This window comes from Microtus ochrogaster, chromosome X (genome assembly GCF_000317375.1).
Source record: "Microtus ochrogaster isolate Prairie Vole_2 chromosome X, MicOch1.0, whole genome shotgun sequence".
Lineage (NCBI taxonomy): Eukaryota > Metazoa > Chordata > Mammalia > Rodentia > Cricetidae > Microtus > Microtus ochrogaster.
Window position 1 is genome coordinate 20610213 of NC_022026.1, and position 7768 is coordinate 20617980.

A 7768-nucleotide genomic window follows, 5' to 3' on the forward strand; every position below is an offset into this window, starting at 1 on the left:
AAGAAGAAGAAGAAGAAGAAGAAGAAGAAGAAGAAGAAGAAGAAGAAGAAGAAGAAGAAGAAGAAGAAGAAGAAGAAGAAGAAGAAGAAGAAGTGTCTTACAGGAACTTGTAATTGTATAGTTAACTTTCTGAAACACTACTGAGCAGAAATATCAGAAAATATATTAATATGTACATCAATTGCTATTTTTGTAACTTTTAAAATTTCACAATTGTTGTTTTCCATAGTGAAATTTTATTTGTATTTTAATAAATAAAGTTTGCCTGAACATCAGGGAGTAAAACAGTTCCACTTCTCAGCCTTACAGATCATTCAGTGGTAACACACACTTTTAATTCCAATGGTGCACTATTGACTGAGGTTTTCTTTCCTGCCCGGTTCCCGCAATCTTTAAGTCCCAGAGAAATCACACAGAGGTCTACATTAATTATAAACTTATTGGCCCATTAGTTCAGACTTCTTATTAGCTCTTACAACTTATATTAGCCCATTATTCTTGTCTCTGTTAGTCATATGGCTTGGTACCTTTTTTGGTAAGGCAGTCACATCTTGCTCCTTCTGTGGCTGGGTAACAACTGCCTAAAGAACTTTCTTCTTCCTACTTCTGCTTTCATTGCCCTGCCCTATTTCCTGCCTAGTTGTCCTGCCTATACTTTCTGCTTGGGTACTGGCCAATGAGTATTTATTTAAAATATAATTGACAGGATACAGACCATTGTCCCATAGTAGTGCACCCCTTTAGTCCCAGCTCTAGAGAGGATTATAAGACAGGAGGAGACAGTTCTCAGTCATTATCTCATTCTGTGATTCCTGGAGACAGAATCATTGTTTTGGACTGAGGTTGAGGTAAGAAGCAATGGCTGTCAGCTTTGCTTTTATGACCTTCAGGTTGAATCCCAATTTCTCTACCAGAACTTCTATTAATTTTGCTTCAATCTTCTTGTGGAAAACACACAACAATACTTAATTATAAGAGTGAAACTTAATGCTCTCAATATGACAGATGTTATTCTGTTGCTTTTAATTCAGAATTACTTGATTTTATTTTGAATTTAGTAATGGACTGTACAGGGATAGAGCATTCCATTTATGATATTCATAGATCTTCAAGGATATAGAATTAATTTTGCTGAAGCTGCTACCATGATTTTACACCATGACCAGAATAATTGATAATAACATGCCCTAGAACTGATAATTTAGAGGCCTGGGTCCCTTCTTTGTTTCTTCTGCCTAAAGAAAACTCCAGGCTTAGACTCATAAAAACTGCAACATCTGGTGTATGCTTTCTGATCAAGAGCCATCAACTTCCTCCTGAATGTTTACATATGTTGCTTTATATCCAATCTATGAATTCTAGGGGAAAAGAAATGGCATGCTGATTTAAGCAAACTGTGCTGTATTCATAATTTTACTGAAAACAAACCACTGTAACCACCTAAAATTAAAGCATAGCACAGTAAACTTCCCCTCTAGAACTCCCTGATGATTTAATTATTTTATTATCTAACTTTCTCCATTAATGAGTTCACGATATGTGCACAGATCTCCTTTTATGGTGCAAAAGAATTCTGGCCCTGGAAACTGTTAGGTCTTGGGAATTGCTGGCTTTAAGGATATATATGACTGGGAACATTTCTAATAGGTAGAACAAGAATGAAGAGAGGAAGAAAAAAAAAAGAAAAAACACAAATAGATGGAACGTGTAGTGAGTAGATTTTGTACCCCTCAGATCTTAAATCTCAGATTTTTAACCCTCTTTCATCTTATTCTGGTGTCTTTAATTGAACCTGGAAAGATGCCTTAAAAGCTAGAACTTTAAGGCTCCCATAAATATTTTATTAATAAAAAAATCACTATATGACACATAGTACCTAGAAATATTACTCTAGAAAGCTGTGGCACTGAAGTACTGCACAAACTCAATAAGTGACTACTTAACAAGCAAGAAGAGTTGGTACTTATTTGTCTTTAATACTGCTGAGATAGTTAGCTATTAAGAGTCTTTATAGGTTTATAGAACCATTCCATTATGTAAACCAAAAGTCCTCATGTTAAAATGCCCCTTAAAAATAAATCCAAATGACTTCTTGAAATATTTATTTATATGTACACATTTACAAGCAAATTTAATTTTTACAGGTTTTATCAATTTGAATCAAAAATAGTTAGGCAAATAACATATTTTATCAAAGGTGGCCATGACAAAATGTTCTTTAAACTTTATGTTTCCCCTCTTCTGCAATGATGCCTGAAATTTTAGAGGAGGATATGCAATATATATATGTCCAGTTTAGGGCTGAGCACTCCACTGTTGTTTAGTCTCTTCAGCTTGACTAGTTTTTTTATCTGCATTATAAACACCAGCTACAGCACATATAAGCGTCTCTGATAAGGGTTGCAAAGTGCATTAATCTAAAAGGTATTAGTCACTGAAAGTTTCTAGGAGCTAGAGAGTCACTTTCTTCTACAGATGTGGTCACTGGTAAATCACTGCAAGGAAAGGCCCAACATCCAAAAATATAAGGAGAGCACAAACCAGACTTGATATATTATTTTTTTTTAATGCACAGTATTAGTGGGTAGAAAAAGGGAACTGGATTTGGAAGGTGTTTAGGGAAAAGATTGATATGTACAAAACATAAATAAAAATTTCAAGGAATGAATTGTATTTATAATATTCTCTACTATATATTATATGTTATAATATACAATATGCATTTTCTAATTGAACTCCTATAAAATTTTGCTATAAATGATAGGCAAACTGAGGAACTCTGTAAACATCACTACAATACTAGGGTATTTTATTTTTCTCTTTTACTTTGTATAAATCAGCCTCTTGTATTATTTCACAACAATGAAAATGTCAATTTTTGTAACACTACATGTAGGCTGCTTAATTTCTGAGAAAGTTTCTCTTGCTTCTAGAAATATATCAATGATTCTTTTTTTTTTTTTTGGTTTTTCGAGACAGGGTTTCTCTGTGGTTTTGGAGCCTGTCCTGGAACTAGCTCTTGTAGACCAGGCTGGTCTCGAACTCACAGAGATCCGCCTGCCTCTGCCTCCCAAGTGCTGGGATTAACGGCGTGCGCCACCACCGCCCGGCTCAATGATTCTTTTGAATTCATTAACTTTAAGTCTACAGTGTTCTGTCATACTATTGATTTGGTTGTTATTAATTAGAAGGAAGATTGCACACTGGTTTCAGCTAGGGAATTGAAAGTCATCATTAAAGATTAGCAGGTATATTTCATACAAAAAATTCCTCAATATTGAAAAAAGAAGTGATTGTAATTTGGGAAGGTAAAGTATAGCCAAAGAAATACAAATGAACTTATGAATTAATCTAGTGAACTGAACTCATGGCAATTGCCTTTTCATTTGGCAAAATATGGTATCTTAGTGGAAGATAATCTCCTATGCCTACTTACGAATCTTATAAAGTAGTAGATTTCAATATGGCTATTTCAAGCATTCCTTTGTGTTAGGTATCTATTTTCTGGCACTACCCTACACCTCCATCCCTTTCCCCACATACTCTCTAATAATAAAGACTATTTCCAGTTTTGTTGGTTGACTATTAAAATTCAACATTAAGAACTTATTGATAAACAGCATATACTTTGCGCAGAAGACAAGGAAAAACCAAGTTTCTCCCTTGCTAGCTGGCTTGCATAATCCCTTAAAATGCTATGTAGGCAGATAGGAAGAAAAGATCATCAATGTACTTACGCAGCTATGAATAAAATAAATTAAAATTATGACTGGTATAACAAGATATGCCCATAGATGTAATACTGGTATACCCTGAACAAGATGTGTGAAATAAAATGGTCATGGTTTTATAAATATTCAGCAGCTATTTCCAATAATTATTTTGCCAGTTTCAATCTTAGCTTTGAAAGCATACACAGAAGTTGACGTTATGATTTTCTCTAAGAAGGGTAACAATTTTTATTCTATGTACTGCTACATATTACAAATATTACCATTTCTAACTTTGGCTAGGTTTGAATGAAGAAATTGTCTTGGAAACCTGAGATGAAAAAGAACCTTGTGTAGATAGAAATAAAATAAGCACACTGAAATAGAAAAAAAACTTGGTTGTCCAACTCTCCTAATTCTATGCTCCTTTGAGAAAAGAATTTTATATGAGTTTCAGAACAGTCATCAAGAGGTCATATTGATTTTTTCTAAAGGGGATTGCATATGACATTAGTAAACAAGGCAATATGATTACACTGTTTCATTTAAAGGGAAAATATAATTCAATCATGAAATAATTATAGAAGATGACTTTCTGAAAATTTTTATAAAAGCCTTATTCTGGAGAAAACATCCTTCTTAAGTATTTTAATGAACAGAAGAAAAAGGCATTATGAATTATTCTTTGTCATGTGGCATATGCTCAGAAATCATCAAAAAGTTTGGCAAAAGTACACCAACTAATTGAAAAGTCATGAAAAGACCATTATGAGTAAATGTACGTGGAGTAAAATGTTTACTGAATGATAAATTAAATATAAAATAAACAGAAAAATAAGTGCCATAACCAACTTTTTATTGAGAAGGAACTTTTACAAAATTATATATTTAAAAAAAGGAAATAGCCACACTCATATAGTACACAATTCCTGCTAGTACCATTCTCATAGAATTTTCTTCTTCCCATTTTATTTTATTTAGCTTTTGTATTGCTTTTAGAAAACATGTGACAAAAAAACTTAAACAAGAAAGAATTTATTTTGCTCATAATTTTTGCAGTTTTATCCTATTATGGCACAGGAAGTAGAGTCTATATAGTCACAGTTCTTTGTGAATACTACGAACTACATATTTCTAGTTTTCTATACTATGTTTCAAATCTTAAAACTATTCTTTGAGACATATAAAGCTAGAACTTCAATATACTTACCCTCTTTTGCTTCTGATAGAAATTGTTACTGGTCATGAATTTCTCGTATTACAGAGTCTCTATCCTCCAGCCTCAAAATCTAGCTCAATTATAGCTTATTCTTCTATAACAAATGCCCCAATTACCCATATTTCGTGAATTCTGACTCTTTTAATTGTCCATGACATCTCATATCTACCTTTCTGTTTCATTTACCTTGGAATTTTGTCAAAAGGAGTATCAAATATCCTAGCAACTCCTCTGTCAGAACATGGCAGTCTACTGCTGAAATCCTTATTGTAGCTTGAATCTCATTGAACAAATAATGAGTCACAAAAAATCTGTGTTTTAGTGTTTCTAAATCAATCTTAGCAAAGGCCATGTCCATATTTCATGTTAGAGAGAGTGAATAAATTTGCCTAAAGCAGTACTGTGATGGATAACTTTAAATTGCTAACAATACACAACCTCTATTAAAAAGAGAGTCCCTATTAAGGAATTGCCTAGATCAGATTTTCTGGGGTACATTACTGTGGAGGGTTCTCTGAATCATTGATTGAGAAAGGAAGAACTATAGGGATTCACCATTTTGTAGGTTGGTCCTCTAACTGTCTAAGAGTAGAGAAAAGAAGCTGAGAGCAAGAAAGCAAGGATCCATTCATTTCTTTGTCTTGACTGTGGGTATGATGTGATTAGATGCTTGAGCTTTCACTTTGACTTCCCCACAATGATGGAAAATAATCTGCAATTGCAAGCCAAAGAAACATTTTCCTTCACTATTGTTGTATTTGATCAAGGTATTATATCGCAGCAAAAGAATTAAAACTAGCACAATTGTCACATGTTTACAATTTATATGTTAGAAGCTACATATATGCCAAGATAGCTGTAAACGTCTCCCCCAACATTTCTAGAGAATAATGCCATGTTATAATGTAGGAAGATCAGAGAACCCTTTAAATTGATTCCAAAGTGAATTTAAAACTGATAGTGAGCCACGGTGCAAGTGTGAGCTGAAACTGCAAAGTAAAGTTGCTTATTTCCTTTTTTAAATATTTTCAATGACATTTCAATATTTTATTTATTATTATTATTTTTATTGTTTGTATTGTGCTATAAATTTTTCTCCACTCCCCTTGCTTTCCTTACCTCTCCCATTCTAAACTCTCCCATACCCCACCACCCTCCCAATTTTTTCAGATCTTGTCTTTTTCTCTTTCCTATTTAGATCCACACATGTTTCTCTTAGAGTCCTCTTTGTTGTCTAGGAGACATATATAAACCTAAATCTCCTCCCTTTTAGTTTAGAATGGGGGATTCATTTTGGATTTTGGGTAGCTTACTTGTCATCATCATCCTTTTTTTTTTAAACAAATTTTCATTTATTTTTGAGAAATTCATACACAAATCATTGTATCTTGATCAAATCAACCTTTCATTCCCTTCCTTTACAATGGTTGCATGCAAAAGATCAGCATAAGATTAAGTCAGTCGCTTTTCATCAAGATGGCGCCGAAAGCGAAGAAGGAAGCTCCTGCCCCTCCCAAAGCTGAAGCTAAAGCGAAGGCCTTGAAAGCCAAGAAGGCAGTGCTGAAAGGCGTCCACAGCCACAAAAAGAAGAAGATCTGCACATCGCCCACCTATCGGCGTCCCAAGACCCTGCAGCTACGAAGGCAGCCTAAATACCCCCAGTATTTAGGAAGAGCATGCCCAGGAGGAACAAGCTTGACCACTATGCCATCATCAAATTCCCCCTGACCACCGAGTCAGCCATGAAGAAGATAGAAGACAACAACACACTTGTGTTCATTGTGGACGGCAAGGCCAACAAGCACCAGATCAAACAGGCTGTGAAGAAACTCTATGACATCGATGTGGCCAAAGTCAACACCCTCATAAGGCCCGATGGAGAGAAAAAGGCATATGTTTGGTTGGCTTTTGATTATGATGCTCTGGATGTTGCCAACAAGATTGGAATCATCTAAACTGAGCCCAGCCGGCTAATTCTAAATATACACTTTTTCACCATAAAAAAAAAATTACGTCAGTCAAAACTCCAAGACAGATATGGGAGTTGCCAATGAAACCTTACAGCTAGTTGCCAACCTATTGATAGTTGGTGGCTACTGGAGAAGGGAGTATCAGCTTTCCTTAGGTATGTAACATGAGATTTGCTGTCCAGGCCTTAGTGGGCCCATATACACTCAAGCTTCAACAATTAGACTCAGTAGTTTGAAAATGGAGTACATTATCATCTTTTTCCAACATATGGACTTTTGACTAAATATACAAATTCCCAGGACAAGTACACTAATACACTAGGGACTGCTTATACCATAAGTATTATGTGACCAGTTTCTATGATTTATAAATATACTTTACTCATAAGAAAATGATATATTTTACTTTACTAGAACAACAATAAACTAATTTGAATAAATGTTTTATTCATATTCATTATATCAATATATGACAAAGCTATGGTTATGAAGGGCATTGAGTATAATACTCAAGAAAAATTTCAGGGCAGACGCAAGCGGTGGGGACCGGCGCGGCGACACACAAGCAGCGGGGACCCGCTCGGCGGCAGACGCAAGTGGCAGTATGGGTGCACAATAACAAGAGCAGATTGCCCCACTACAATTAAATCAAAGAGGTAGGCCTTTTGTTGGTGAGGTCACTGGCAAACAGGGAGCCGGGTACTGTTCCTGAAGACCCTTCAGAGGGGTGAGAGGGTTCTTGGCCTGCAGCAGGAACCAGGAAACAGAGGGAGGGCATTTTGGAAGCGGAACTCTTGGCCAGCAGGGAAACCTGATCTGGTTTTAAAAGACCCATTAGATAGGATCAATAGGAGGAGATGGGCAGGCGC

At 35.3% G+C, this 7768-nt stretch overlaps 1 pseudogene; it reads left to right on the forward strand.

Moving 5' to 3' along the window:
- Window positions 1-6405: 6405 nt before the first annotated feature.
- LOC106144078 lies at window positions 6406-6927 on the forward strand (annotated as a pseudogene).
- The last annotated feature ends 841 nt before the right edge of the window (window positions 6928-7768 follow it).